At 36.1% G+C, this 12,143-nt stretch overlaps 1 pseudogene; it reads right to left on the bottom strand.

Annotated features, from left to right (window-relative positions):
• Positions 1-429: 429 nt before the first annotated feature.
• LOC121486956 lies at positions 430-7,109 on the bottom strand (annotated as a pseudogene).
• Between the last annotated feature and the right edge of the window lie 5,034 nt (positions 7,110-12,143).

Below are 12,143 nucleotides of genomic sequence, written 5' to 3' on the forward strand. Positions count from 1 at the left end.
CTGTTGATGTTGGTAAGGAAATCATGGAGTATTGTACTTAGGCCACAGAAACTTCAATATCACTGATATTGCATTCTATAAGATGATGCAGCACTGGATGAACATCAAATGATCTGCCCCTGTCTTTGTCAAATTTGTGAATTTGTGAATCTGTTGATGTTGGTAAGGAAATCATGGAGTATTGTACTTAGGCCACAGAAACTTCAATATCACTGATATTGCATTCTGTAAGATGATGCAGCACTGGATGAACATCAAATGATCTACCCCTGTCTTTGTCAAATTTGTGAATGAGGATGTTATGAAACAGAGAGCCAGTACCCTGAGAGTGTTCTTGTCAATCATCCTACAATTGTCCCTGTCATTAAGTGTGGAAGACATTCTGATAGTCTGTGATGTACTTCCAGATGCCAGTGAACTTGCTGAAGGTCATACCAGCCTTGTTCTCTCAAACAAAGACATGCTTGACCTGACAGTCAACTGATTAAATGGAGTCCATGTGCCACTGGATAGTGCTTGCTGAAGCTTATTGTTCATATCACCCACTCCTGTCTTCATCAACCCTCTAGAAAGTGTTCCACAAGGAGCTCTGGTCTGGCAGCACTGCATATATAGCAGGCCTGGCCCTGGGGCCTGGGCAGTAGGGTAGGCGCCATGGGCTCAGGTACAGATGTGGGCTGAGGTGCCAGGGGAACATGAGAGGTATTTAGGTTTTATTATATAAAATCAACAGATTTGATTAACATCATGGCAAAAATAATTTAAGTTGTGGGATCTACAAGAACTTTTTCTTTTGCAAATTGTCTATTACTAAAATTCGAAAAACTTTAAGAAAATGGTTTTTGCTTAATTCATGTTAATTTTCAAATTGAATGTTAAATATGTAGGTATAATTGTGCAAAGTAACTCAAGGAACTTTTCAGAAATAGCCTGTAAATCTTTGATCAAAGAATTTAGTTACTGATGGGGTTTCTTTCTTCCTTAAGGTAGCAAAAGAGAATCTTTTAGTAAAAACTCCTTCATTAGGGGATCCCTGGGTGGCTCAGTGGTTCAGCACCTGTCTTTGGCCCAGGGCATGATCCTGGAGTCCCGGAATTGAGTCCCGCATCAGGCTCCTGGTATGGAGCCTGCTTCTCCCTCTGCCTCTCTCTCTCTCTCTCTCTCTCTCTCTCTCTCTCTCTCTCTATGTCTATCATGAATAAATAAATAAAATCTTTAAAAAAAACCTCCTTCATTAAATGAAGTATGAGAGGAAATATTATGACATATCAAAGATAGAAGATAAGCTCTAAGTCTCATAGTCCATGAGAACTTAACTGGTGGTTTTTAGTCATTTGTATTTGGGTCATTGCTCATGCCTGGTTAAAACATTGATGTTATCTTGGTAGTGTTCATCTGAGAAACAAAAAGTGTACAAACACAAGAGCTATTTGGGACTGAGCTCAAAACCAGCGGATTTTAAGAGATTTTTTTTGTTGAGGGTTTGTTTTTGTTTTTAATATTTGGTCTAGCAGGATCTCTGGAACTTTATTCTATGAGCACTTTGGATGAGGGAATCAAGTGTAAAGTAAGGCAAGATGCAAGGTATACCTATATAAATAATATTTAGGTGAAAGTGAAGAACTTAATTGATCAGATTTTTCAAAATAGACATATTTGACATCATGTAATTTAAATACTCAGATTTACTACCAGTTTCTCTTCTTTTCCTACAGATATTTGGCATCAGTAACCATGATGAAAATCTCAAACACCAGGCACTGCATTTCATGAACATGTGTTGAACTGAAATAAATTTTGCTTATAGATTTAGAGAAAATCTTGTTTCTTATCAAAACAATAAAAGTAGTACTGTTAACTCTTGAGAAAAAGCCATGTTAAAAATGATTTCTGTAAAGTCATCTTACTATATCATCTATAGGCTCATTATGAAAGACCTAAAAATGTGATACCTTTGAAATCAGGGGAAGAAGAGGTCCTGCTTTTTTCATGATGTTATTCTTCAACAAGTGTGTGACTAATAGAGAAGGTATGTGACTCTTGGGGCATCCCTGCAGGTACACTGAATGAGTAAATTCTTAGCAGCATTATGACATCACCAGGGAGCGTGACTTGGGTCAAGAACTTGGCAGGAGGCTTTGGGAACAGCAGAATCAACAGCAATCAGGATTGGCAAGCCAACATACTGGCCACCATAAAACTGAAAAGAGAGCTTATTGTACCTCATGCACAGCAGCAGGTTTAACAGAAAAGTAGACATGTTTATAGTCCCAGATTTACAGCATGCCTTATAAACACCTTATTACTTAGAATCCAGTCTGCTGTCCTAGAAACTAAGAATGTGACTTTGTTAAGCAGTAGGATTTGTTGACATAAATGTCTTGACTAAGTTTGCCATTGTGGTTAACCAAAACGCATTTACTCCTGGGAAAGTAAACACAAGCAAACAAAATGCCTCTTATACTACAATACAGTAAGTTTCAAATTGACCAAACTTAATGCTATGACATAAATATGCTTAATGTTTATGGAATTTTTTAGAAACCTTTTGCCATGTTGGGCTTACCATCCTGTTTAAGTCTTACTAAATGGGAATGTGTTTTCAGAATTACATGTGCTTAAAGACTTCATCAGAAATATTCAGAAAACCTGCCATGAATACTGGGGCTGACCACGCAGCAAATAAAATGGGTCATGGTCTCCTCAGACATTAATGTGGATAAATCAGTTCTGCACCATGTAATAGCTACACACTGAAATGGTTACCAACAATTAAAAATAGAGAACTAATGGAAAATAATGCTGAATAAATATTATAAAACCACATGAAAATACATTCAAGGAAGGCAAAGTATCTGGCTGGAACCCACAAAGTTGAAAAAATTCCTAGGGAAAAATGAAATTTCAGACTGATCTTCTGCTGCTTAAAAAAATTCATCTAAAACCCTTAGTTTGGGGGTAGATTTTTGAAATGTCAGGACCATTGGAGAAGAACATAATAAACTTAGCAGGTTTCCTATCCTTTCAGGCTTATAGTCTGCCCTCTTCAAACTTCAAAAATTCTATAACCAAAAAGTTCTTTATGTCAGATATAAGTGGGTAGCCATGATTACATAGTTTGGATTTAAAATAATGACCAACTGTTTTGTAAAAGAAGTTATATTAATAAAGATCTACAGAAAATTAAGAAGATGATGTCTCTGTGATTGACAGAATAAAATGTGAACAATATACAGTTGTTGATTTATCAAATCCTACAAAACAGATCCTATAAATGATAAGAACAAGGAAATCTTTCTAACTGAACCATGTAGTTGGCTTCATAAGTCACAGCTAAAGAAAATGACCAAATGTAGCCATGAAAATATTTTTACAAGTTTAAGGTATTGGAGATATTATTCTGCAGTAGCATATTAAGGAATAATATCAGGGATTTAGTTGACTAAGCTCCACAAGTCTCCTCCAAATCAAATGTAGGCCATATGAATAGAAGTTAAAATGTTCAAAATTAGAGAGTTGATGGTTGCAATCAAGATAGGAATTACTGTTCATAGTTCTGGGTGCACAAATTAAAACTGACATTGACAAACTAAAGGAAACGCAAAGGAGAGTTATTTGAAGAGAAATTAGGACCACATATTCTTACATTATAAGAAAGTTGAAAAAGATCAGGATATCTAGTTTGTCAAAAATTTTTTTTCAGAGAAATATGAAAAATATCATTGATTCAACTACATGGAATACAGTATAATCTAGTTTTGTTCTAGGTTCAACAAGAAGAACTTAAAAGGAAACTAGCAAGAATGAACTTGCTATTTCTAAATAAGCAAAGTTGTCAAAAAATAGGATGGCCTTCTTTGGGAAGATGGACACCACTGGAAATATTGAAAGGTTGAACAACTCATTGGTGGCTTTATAAAAGAGAGTGAAGCTCTGGAGGGAAGGAGAGATTGGACTATATAGACTGATTTTCAAATGGTTCAATGGAACCTTAGCATCTGCATTGAAACAAAGAGATTGAGTACTATGTTAGAGCTTTGCCCTTCTTTTTTCTCTCCTTTATTCAAAGCAGTTTTGGTCAAATCTGTTTTATATATGACATTCTATCCAAGATTTAATTTTACAAAAGGCTGTGCTAATAAAAATCTCACAAACCATTAAAAAGATGATTTCTAACATTACTTCTGATGTTATTACATGATTCAAATGTGGAAAACTTCCATCTTTATGGTGTACCCACTGTCATGCTTCTAAGACCAGAAGAAATCTGTTTAATGAAATGCTGGTACTCAGAGGACTCAGAGGATGATATGTGAAGGAATAGCAATGGTTACTACCAAGACTGTGGCTTGGGCAGAAGAGATTAATTCATAGCAGACATGTGGTGAAGGTAAATTTCTAGGAAAATCAGAAGAAAAAACCTTCAGTTTAGAGATGTGATATATTGGAGTAATTTCTAAAACCACATGAATATTGTTCACAGTATCGTGAAAGAAAAAACATCCCTGTCCTCCAAGGAGTTTCTCAATGCTGATGTTCCTTAAATCAGACTTCATTTCCAGTGAGGTACTAATTTTATGAATTACTTGTAGAAATCTTCTCTGAGGACAGGGAAGGAGGCTGATTTCATTATTTAGGTATCTTAGCATGTTAAGGCCACTGGCATAAGTCCAGAGCAAAGTATGCATCCTTCTTTGGCCATCCTCTTCTATTGAAGAGCAGTTGATAATTTAGAAGTATTATCCCAGACATGATCTCATTTTGTCTCTCAATGATGACCCAAGGTATATAGGATATGCATTTTCACCTTCAATTCCCAGATGAGAGAACTCAAATCAAAAATAATCATGACCAGCTGAGATCACACAGCTATTACATGGGGGACCAGGATGAAATCTTTCTTGATCCCAAGTTTAAAACTCTTTTGTAATATTTTCAGCACATCAATTCTTCAACTAAGGAGCTCTGATAAAGCTCAGAGTTCCCTAAAACTTTGTCTTTCTTTTTACAATTTCTTTGTGCCTGACATATAGTAACTGATTTGACACAGCCTTAGCTTTGGATGCCTAAGTGGACAAAAATCTCCACTTGGATTCAAATAGTAACATCTCTATTAAAAATCAACAGTTCTCTAGAAATAAACAGGTCTATTAAAAAAAAAACTTAATTCAGTGACTCAGCAAATTGTGCTGTGATAGCTTTCAGTAATTACTTTTTATTTTTGTTTTTGTTTTTTTAAAAATGTCTATGGTAAGAGAAGCATGCAGAAAAACATCAGGTTTTGCATGCTCTTTTATTTTCATTACCTCTTCTACTACTTGAGAATGTCTGGCCTTCACTAGCTTGCTGAATGTCTGGCAGGTGGACCAGTCTTGGCAAAAGATCTTGGATTGTATTAGCTGAAAACAAAGGCCCCTTAAGAAGCTAGATTTCCCCCTAAATGGTGCCCTGGAAAATGGTTCATTTTTCTTGACTGTTCAATTTCTAGTTTGAGTTTTCAAATTCCAGAGTGCCAGGGTCTTAGATGCAAGGATTTTTAGTAAAAAGTAAATTCTAATTTGGCCCCCACAGGAAGCAGAGGAAAAAGCCACAATGATTTTCTTATCTGTTTTTATACTTGGACTTCACTGCCTCCCCCAAGAAGAGGGTAGATGGTGTCTATTAAGAAACAATTTACTCTTGTAGCCAACTCAGAGCAATTTCCACAAGATCAGTCCTATTCTCCTGGGTTAGTGTAGCTGAAGATAGAGTTTCTCAAAGGATAGTTAGTCCTTGAATAGAGATTAAGACCATGTATGCACAGGACATGGCATAAAATAGTTCCATTTTCAACCACATACTATATCCTTTTCATGGAAAATCACAGTGCATATAGAAAATCCTATAGTTAAGAAATAACTGTTCTTTGCTTAGCCCAATATTTCTGAAAGTTAGTTGGTTATTGTGTTGATCCCTTGCTTGCCCTTTCCCTGTTCTTCCTGTATTGGGGAGAGGTAGAAGAGAGTGAGTATTCTGACAAGCAGTGTTTTTTTTCAGGCTTCCATTGGCAACAAGCTTCCTGCTGAGTTTGGCTAATGTCAGGCTTTGGTGGTAGATTAGAAGATAGGAAGAAGGGAGAAGCCATGGTATTCCTGCTGCCCTGTCCCACACACAGCCTCAGTGGATTTTTCTGCAACAATGGTATTTCCTTCATAGTTTCAGCCTTCCTATAATAGTGGTTCCAACTTCTATTGGGTGATCCTATATCCACTTTCCTTTACACTAAAGGTAGTAAGCGATTCTGCTATTGCTAATCTATGGGATGCGTTGCAAGTGGTGGGCCAAGTGGTTTCCAGAAATGCCCCTAGAATTCTGCATGCCAGGACTCACAGAACATGCTCACTTGTCCTGTTAGCAGAGCACTAGTTGCACAGATTTCAGAATAGTGGGAATATTGGCTATCTGCAGCATGGAATCTGCCTCTGTCTCACATTTCTGGATCTTTGGAGGTCTAGTTAAGTGCCCTGGCCAGCCTGTTGGTAAGCAGCATGGCCTATCCAAAGGACTTTCTGCAACCGGGTCCCTACAGCTGGATTTGTTTCCACTACCTGGAGAGAAACTTCTGTAATCCCCACTGACATCTTCTCAGCATTTGTGGGGTTTCTAACAAGTGCTCATCTGTCCAAAACCATAGGAAAAAATGGATTGTATACACCAGTTCCTAAGTTTTCCCCACAAGAATCCCACATTGAGATTGATAGTTCCTTTTAGGGCCAGTGACCTCTCCAGACAAGTCTGAGGTAATATATCAAGTCACCGATTTCTAAGTAGCACTGACTTCTATAGTTTGGCACTCTTTTGCAAGAAGTAGTATCAGGTATGGTAAGCTAACTATGTCCTCCCAAAGATGCCTACACTTTCCAAAGATGCCCAGAACCTGATATGCTAACTTACATGGCAAAGCGGACTTGGCAGATGTGATTAAGTTTAGGGTTTTAAGATAGGAGATTATCTTGTACTATCAGGTGGGCCCAATAACCATAAAGGTCCTTATAAGAGGGCAACAGAAGAGTCATGGTCAGGAAAAAAGATGTAATGATAGAAGCATAACTGGAATAATATGAAGCCATGAGTCAAAGAATGTGGGCAGCCTTTAGAAACCAGAAAAATAAAACAGATTCTTCCCCAGAGCCTCCAGAAGGAGCACAGCCCTGCTGACTCATTTTAGACTTCTTCTAGGCCTGCATATAATAAATTTGTGTCATTTTATGCCACTAAGTGTGTTATAATTTGTTGTAGCAAGGATGCTACAATACCCTAGGGGTGATGAAGGTAAAATAAAACTTGAATTCAGTTGAAGATTCTGAGGTTCCTTCAGCACCCTGACACAGTCTAAATTTCTTCAAGAGGATTACTTTGGATTGGTCTCCCCATCTATCTGTTCTAGTTGGGCCTGATTTCTCACTTTCAATTCAATAATACCTTCAGGTACTGGTCTTTGAAATAATAGTTTCTATAATCCTGATACCTGCCAGGTGATTTTTTTCTCCTTCCTTATAACATTAATATATTTGGTGAATAGTTAAAATTTAATGTACAGTCTAAATTATTGTCCATATTATCAAACTTGCATACTATCCAATGCAGGGCCACAGAGACTTTGGGATACCTCTTTCTATTAGAAATCTTAGACTGCAAGGATAGTCCACTTGAAGAGCAGAGGAGAACATTGAAAGATAACAAAGTATTTTACAGTTAAAAGCAAAGGCTTAAAGACCAGGCCTTGGAAGGCAGGAAACAGGTGAGGAACCAGACCTGAAGCAATACACATGATAATCATATTGATACCACCTGAATTTTCCCTTTTCCCTCTCCTTCTCTCTCTATGTGAGTCATCTCAGTTTTCTGTCTCTCCCTCTCTCTGTCACTCTCTTTTCTCTCTTTCATATGCCTTGTCTTCCTTATGAATGCCAATGTGTGCTATCCTTCTAAAGACAAGAGATCGTCTACATAATCAGGGACACAGCTGCTGGCAATAGTTTCTGTTCTCACATGGTCATAGAGGAAGGTACATTCTTCTCTGGACAGGACACTGATTGAGTCATATGCCAAAATTTGGGATCATGTAAGGAAATGGCAGATGCTATTTAGACCGCATGTTACTTCCTTATACAGAAAATGTTTAAGTCTGGATTCTCAGAAAAAAATCACACAGTAAGACCAGAAAAACTTAAACTTGAAATGACAGAGATATTCAAGTAGTCTCTTTTTCCTTGGCTCAAAATTCTTATATACTGTGTGTGTGTGTATATGTATGTGTGTGTGTGTGTGTGTGTGTGTGTGTATGTTTTAAACAGGGACATTTGAAATTCTGATTTGTACAAAAGATTTATTCACAAGCATTCAAATTCAGCACTGCCAAGAAAAATAGCCACCTAATTTTCTAAGATTTTAATAACATGAATTTCCTAAATATGAAGTAATTTATAACCACATCGCAGAATCAAAATAAATATTTATTAATTTATTCACCAACTTTTTATAAATGCTGTAACTAAAATTTTAAAAATACAAGTTTCAGTGATACATTCTGAGATTGTGGGTATTAAAATATTTAAAAATATGTAATGATCATTATAAAATCATTACATCAGAAAAAAAGAGAAAAAGTAGAGATAGTAAGACAGATAATTTATTTATTAAAAATAAAATTTTTATCAAGTCATCTTTTTTGATCACAAGTCATCTTTATTACTAGCTAAGTTGGATTTAAGAACATGGCTTGACCTGTGGCTTAGTAAGAGAGAGAATTTAAATTCTATTTAAAAAAACTCTTAGGTTTGGTATGAAAAAAAATATTTGGGAGATAGTAGCCTTTGGGATCTTAATAACGTAAAAATTGTGAGAAGATCATCAGGCTAATGGAAGAATTTCCCAGTAGAAATTATTGTGGATCTGGTTTAAGAAACAGATCTCATGATTATATATTATCATTGTGTTGTTACTGGAAAAGTTTAAGGTACTTAAAAATGTGTGTTGCCTCGGATAATTTAAATAATTTTCCTTTAACATTGTTTATATTATTATTTTCCTAAGAATATTCCTTCTTAACAGACATTCTAGAGAGACACTTTTGTTAAGCCGTTATCCAAATGTAGATTCAATCAATCAATAGGTTTTAGTCCGAATTCACAAATTTCTCATAACTTGGTATCTTTATGTATGGAGAGATAAAGAAGCTTGTATTAAGGGCTAAAAGATCAACAACAAAGTTAATGAGTACTACAAAAATCTAATCTTGCTTTACACAGATGGATTTACATAAATAGTTTCCTTTCTTGACATTATTGTGGATTTACCGAGCATCACAGAAGCACTACTCCAGTTTGCAAAAACTTTTACTAGCTTAAAATTGCTTATACTTTAAGGAATTGTCCTCTTCTTAAATCTGGATCCAGAAAATAGCAGTATACACATGGAAGTTATGACGTATTTGTGACACCTAAGCTGCTCAGAGTCTGTGCTTGTGGCAATGGCAAATAGTAAGCACTTATATAACAGTCACTATGTGCCAGGCCCTGTTCCAAAGAAATTAGGCTTCCCACAAGCAGCCAGCGTAACCCCAACCACTTAAAATATCCCTAAAATCAGTTACTGCACTACTGGCTGCCAGCATTTTACAAAACTGTATTTTTATATTTGCAATGCAGTATAGTGAAATATTATGAGCTCTGGAGTCAGTTTGGTTCCATTGTTTATTATTTAAATTCATAAAAATTAACCTATATGAGGCTCAGTTTCCTTATCTTAAGACTGGATGGAACACTTTCCTTCTTCTTCCCACACAGACGGGCCAAGACAGATCTGAATGGGACCACCAATGGTGTTAGAAGTGGGGATCAGACCCTCCAGGGAGAAATTTGGCAGAAAGTATCAGCTTTAGTTGGCCAGAAGCACACTCAGAGGAGTTCTTATGGAAGATAGTTACCAATGCAAGATTTACCACTTGATGATACCCCAGGGCTCATCAGAACCCTGGGTAGCTAAAATAACCAATTCAGCACTTGTTTACTGCACGATCATTACACTAGGGTAAGAAAAGTGTTGGGATTCAGAGACTTGATAACACACACACACACACACACACACACACACAGATACAGATTGAATTTCCTCATTAATAACAGACTTTAGGTGAGGAGACAGCTAAGAGGATTTGCTGGCACTCACATTCCATTCTTTTAGGACAATCTACACTAGAATGGGGAATTTATAAGTTGGGAAAATATCCTAGAAGATGTTTGGAAAAGGTAGGATAGTTTGGGTTTAGAGTTCACATTCACTGAGTAACAACAAGATGACTGATTTTCTTTTAGTTATTATTTTGGAACTATTGAAAAGAAATTCAAGTATAGGGATCCCTGGGTGGCGCAGCGGTTTGGCGCCTGCCTTTGGCCCAGGGCGCGATCCTGGAGACCCGGGATCGAATCCCACGTCGGGCTCCCGGTGCATGGAGCCTGCTTCTCCCTCTGCCTGTGTCTCTGCCTCTCTCTCTCTCTCTCTGTGACTATCATAAATAAATAAAAAAATAAAAAAAAATTCAAGTATAAAAATTTCTACCATGGAAAACTGTCCTTACAGTAATTTTCATAGCATACCAATTATGTTCATGGTAATTTTGTCTTTATTGTCATTCATATCTTGACACTATCTTAATAATCTTAATAATTCATACCTTACAGACAAATATATAAATAAAATGAAATTTTAAAATTCAAACTCATAATAGTGAATACATTCAGATAAAAAATACTGAAGAGGCTAGATATCCTGAAAAAATTTCTCACTAAAAACACACAGAGTGCTGAATGAAATATTTTACATGTCTCTTTAAATTTATGGCTTATTGAAACTCACAGAGAAAGCGGAGTGGGAAACTGATAACCAAATGTTTAGCTGCTCTAGGCATTTGACAATTTCTATGCCCAGAGGCTTGGGTACTAAAAGTGAGGAGGAGAGCTAGTAAGTAAGAACCCAGACCTCAGATTAATGCTGGGACTCCTGAAGCCCTTATAGCCTCAGTAAAAGTTTGTCTTGTATCTATTCCAGTTTGATATTAGTTTGTGAGGATTCCTGTAGTTTTCATTTGAATGACTTCAGTTCCTGTAGTTTGCATTTGAATGGTTTCAGTTTATGTCCACTTTTCAATTTGACCTAAGGAAGCACTACTAGGTTGAGTGTGCCTGTGTTTGAGAAGCCTAAAGTCATTAAGATAAAACCTAACATCAAAAAATCGGAAGCCAAGTAACTTGTGCAGAAGGAATACACAGAAAACTTGGGGTGGTTTGGTTAGAGTATAATTAGGGGAGGGTGTGCATAAGGTAGATTTTTCTGGTTTTCAGAAATTGTAATTTTCTTGATGTGCTATTTCAATTTTTAGTAGCAAATGTGTATGTAGAGGATCTTATTAAAATTGAGACTTATTTGAAAAAAAAACTTTATTACTTTATTACTTTTTATACATTTATTTACTTTATTACTATTTATACATTTATGCTTTATTACTATTGCTTTATTACTATTTATACATTTTTGTATGTCTGGAATATTTCATTATTTTCTTTAAGTTCTAAAAGGCTCGAAAAGCATGGGAAACTACATTTTTCCCCTTGAGGATTATATGAACTAATTCTCACTTACTTAGCTATTTAATGAGTGAATTTTTATTTTAAAATTAAAATTAAATTAAAATTAATTTTTTTATTTTAACAATTTTTAATTTAACAATTTGACACATAGTGGTGTAATCAACATTAAATAATCAGTTCTAAAGGATAGCAAGTGTGACGCGGATAAGCCCAACTATTGGCTATCTAAAAGTAATTTCTTCCTAGGTTATGACAGTTTCACAATCCACTCATTCAACCAGCATAAGCAGGTGTCACTAATTAAATATGTATAATGCATGGTTGAAATCTATCCAACATCCCCCACTTTTTACTGTCTTTCTGGTGATCTTCAAGAAGACTCCTTTGGCTATTTCCCATTCATGGGATAAATCCCATTCCTGTGCAGATGTCCCACTCTCAGAACACAAAGGCTTGTGCACTACTAGATTAAGACAACATATGTTCTTCCTCAATCTGGCTTTGGTTGGTAGAGCC

Source organism: Vulpes lagopus, chromosome 3, assembly GCF_018345385.1.
Source record: "Vulpes lagopus strain Blue_001 chromosome 3, ASM1834538v1, whole genome shotgun sequence".
In the NCBI taxonomy this organism is placed as follows: Eukaryota; Metazoa; Chordata; class Mammalia; order Carnivora; family Canidae; genus Vulpes; species Vulpes lagopus.